Here is a 3,919-nt window from a genome sequence, read left to right on the forward strand (position 1 = left end):
ACCGAATCGTCTGTTAATCACATATTGCACAGAACTCGTCAGAAAGATGCCGTGATGTCAGATTTACGCTTTTATGCTGCAGTAGCACATTCGCGTGTCATGTGTTCTTCTGCACGGTTGATGTTTATTTATGCAAAGATCATTTTGCACCATGGATTCTGTGAAGGAGGAAAGGCTTTGTCGAAAAGCCGAAGTGATTGTTGTTTTTTTATATTTTTTGTTCAGTAAGGTGCAGATCTGACGAGAAACATTTAGATGGGTCTAGTGAGCTGCATTCGCTCTCTACAGCCTCAAAACAGGATGGAATCACAAACACTTCATTTTTTATTCTTGCTAAAAGCTTTCTTAGAACAAAAGTGTACGTCTGGTGTATGCGAGTAATAATATGTGCACTGTAAAAAGTGCTACACTCACAAAGTTGGTTCTATCTACTTTAAATAATTGCAATCTAGTTAATTTTATTTGTTTTATACCAAAAAAATAAAATTTGCTTCCTCTTTACTTAAAATATATCAGTTTTTATATAACTGTATATTTTAAATAAAACTAATGCAATTTATTTGAGTAGATTTTTGTACGTGGTTATTGTGTAGAATAAATGTTATAAAAGTGAGTTGACACAGACAATTTATTAGAGCAGCTGTCGATGTGGGCAGGTGTTCATAAAACGTGATTTTAATAGTTTGGCGTGACTCCTTTTTCATTGCCCGGGATTTAGCAGGCAGACGCAGCTTCTGCAATGGTCGACATTAACTGCTCCCAGCAGCGGATCTGATTAACACGGTAAGTTGCAAATTTAGCCGAATGATAATTGTAAAGTCATGCAAAACTGCTGTCTTCGCTAGGCAGGTGAGGTTTTAGCTTTGTAAATTGTACTGTAGCCTCAGGTATGTTAACAGTTAGACTGCTCTCACATGGAAAGCTAAGTTGGCTAACGCTAACCAACGCTAGTTTATACTAACGATTAAAAGTGATATTATTGAGAAAAATAGTGAAAGTAGTTTTAAAACACTTAGTAGGTAAAACTAACGTTGCAGAACCGATTAACAAGGTCACTGGTGGGCGGTCGGGGTGTGGGGGTTCAGTTTGTTAGCGCTAACTTAGCTAAAGTTAGCTCACCTAAGTTATAGCAGCACATTAAGGATGGATATTAAATTCAGAAACGTATGCAACAGTTAAGTAGTTTGTGTTTAACGTAAGAGAAAGTATAACTTAAAGTTTGTGTTTTAGAGATTTAGTCCATAAGTTTTTTAATGCTGCATAGTGAATAAATTACAGATTTACAATTTATTTTAACTTAAATTACATTTACTACTGATGTTTACAGAACCATTTAAATTGTATGCACCTCATTCTAAAATGCATGTTCTTGGTCTTTAGATACCAAAGTGATTTTGTTACCTGTGGATCTTCAAACTTCACATCCAGGTAAGAAAAACATTAGATACAATTACAGCTATAATTATTTGCAGGTAAGTAAAACATTGGTAAAATTGCAAACAATAGTGGGCTCCATAGAATTAACTTACATTTGATATCTGAAGATTTTTTTTATGTGTGCAACAGTAAAAACAGTATAAAAATATCCTAATGCAGTTTCTTATTATCTGTCAGTCTTTCAATAAAGCTAACTGATAACACTGAATCACTGAACTGTCATTTGCCAGTGACATTAAATTTGAAGAAAAAGTCAATTAAATGTAGCTTTAGCAAAAATTTAATGTAAACCTTAATGTAATGTGTAAAATGGCAATGTATTTATTTATTTAATAAAATTTGTATTATGACGTGCAAAGTTTGGTGCAAAATGAAGATGACAATTAAATTATAGAATTTGTATTCTATAATTTTCTTATAGCCGTTTTCAAACAGTTTTAATATCTAAATTAAATACACATTCTTATGCTTTATAAGTTGCCAAAATAAACAAAAAAATGTAATACCTAAATTTTAACAATTCTGTGATTGACAGGAAACCACAATGACATGCACTGTTACACTGAGTAAAATCACAGTTTTCTTTAAAATTTGATAACTAAAAACACCTGGAATAATGTAATTACACAACCTCTATAACCTTTTTTTATTTTTTAAATAAAAGTTAGGTAATTTTAACTAAGGTAATTTTTAACTGATAAACTAAGGTGTTTCATCCATGCATCATTCTCACTGGACTTTTGTAACTTCACTTGTAGTTATTTTCTATTTAGTATTTAGCTATTTAATGTTGTTTGGTAGCAACCACCTGAACTCCTGTTTCTTTTTGTCTCTACCAATAGAGTTGTGAGGAATCAGAGGTGCATGCGGCTGCCCACGGGAAAAATTTGCCATCAGCCCAACACAGTTTGGATTATCATAGGACTGTCAGAGGTTTGCCAAACCTGTCAAATGCATGATGGCTCCTGTTTGGACTTACCGATGTCCTCGACTTCAAGTATCCATCAAAACTGTATACATTTAAGATGTATTAGAGACTCTTTGTGGGACTGGACATTATGCATCCAAAATCTTCATCAAAATATGCAAATCTCCTCACTGAGTTGCCTTGGATGATTTCTCAATAGGATCTGGTATTATTAATGTTTTTATTTATGTATTGTGTACGTGTAGCCACATTAATGGCCTATTTTGTAGTCACTATTAAAAGGAACATTGATTGATATTGAATACATGTTATGGTCTTTAATCCATCTTCCCATTCTTATTTAATTGTTATTGACAGGAAAGTCTGTTTATCTGTGTTTACTAGTGTATATTGTGCTTACAATATAGAAACGCCGATTTATTTTCTGAGGTTACAGCCAGAAGTCAATTAAATTCGTTTTAAATGACATATGCATGGTTAATTTTATTTAGATCATTAAGTTCATAATACTTAATTAAAATGAGTACAGTCAACATATAGCAATGTATAAGTAAGTTAAGTTTAACAAAAAAAGTAAGTTTATCTGATTTGAGTAATTTTAGAAATATTATTTGGCTCAACTTAATTTTATTGCATTTGTTTTAAGCAATGTTTTAGTGTTTAAAATACTTAAAAAAGGCTGGAAGTTGAATCAACCTAAAACGTCCAATGCAACCACTTGCCTCACTTTTTATAAGTTAGATCTAAGTAACATTTTTTACAGTGTGTGAGAAGGAAGGTAAATGTTCAAATTCAAAGACGTGACCTTAGAAAGCCAGTCCAGTTTTAATGCTGCTGGAAGCTTGCTATGTGATACATCTACAGTGTGCGTGCACAGTTCTATTAATGAAAAATTAATTCAGAAATTATTGAAGGGTGATACGGTGGCTCAGTGGTTACCACTGTCGCCTCACAGCAAGAAGGTTCGAGTCTCAGCTGGGTCAGTTGGCATTTTTGTGCTAAGTTTGCATGTTCTCTCTGTGTCCGTGTGAGTTTCCTCCGGGTGCTCCGGTTTCCCACACAGTCCAAAGACATGGTTGTATTATGTGCGAATGAGTGTGTATAAGTTTTTTCCAGCACTAGGTTGCAGCTGGAAGGACATCTGCTGTGTAAAATATATGCTGGATAAGTTGGCGGTTCATTCCGCTGTGGTGACCCCTATTCAATAAAGGGACTAAAGAGAAGAAAAATGAATGAATGAATAAATGAAAACATAAATAAATGTAATTAAAGGTACCATAGAATGAACATCTGGATATGCCTAGGAATAGCTGAATAATAAGAGTTCAGTACATGGTAATGACATACCATGAGGCTCAAATACCATTGTTTTCTCATACTCATGCATATCCCATGAGTGCAAGATCCCAGTGAAAAACAGCAAAAGCACAAACAAAACCAACCAAGGCTCATTGTGGCTATGTACCCCGCTTTGTACCTTTGTACCTCGCTTAAATGATTTAAGATGATTTGGATATTTTAATTTTGATAACTGTCTCTGGCTAATTTGGTTCT

General features: G+C 33.8%; 1 long non-coding RNA gene across 1 annotated transcript; it reads left to right on the forward strand.

Annotated features, from left to right (window-relative positions):
• The first annotated feature begins 707 nt into the window (after positions 1–707).
• Positions 708–2,667, forward strand: LOC147843413 (uncharacterized). The gene is made up of 3 exons (XR_015493315.1): positions 708–783; positions 1,381–1,428; positions 2,280–2,667. It is a non-coding gene; the product is annotated as an uncharacterized LOC147843413 (long non-coding RNA).
• The last annotated feature ends 1,252 nt before the right edge of the window (positions 2,668–3,919 follow it).

Source organism: Danio rerio, chromosome 6 (assembly GCF_052040795.2).
Source record: "Danio rerio strain M-AB ecotype USA chromosome 6, GRCz13ab, whole genome shotgun sequence".
NCBI lineage: Eukaryota > Metazoa > Chordata > Actinopteri > Cypriniformes > Danionidae > Danio > Danio rerio.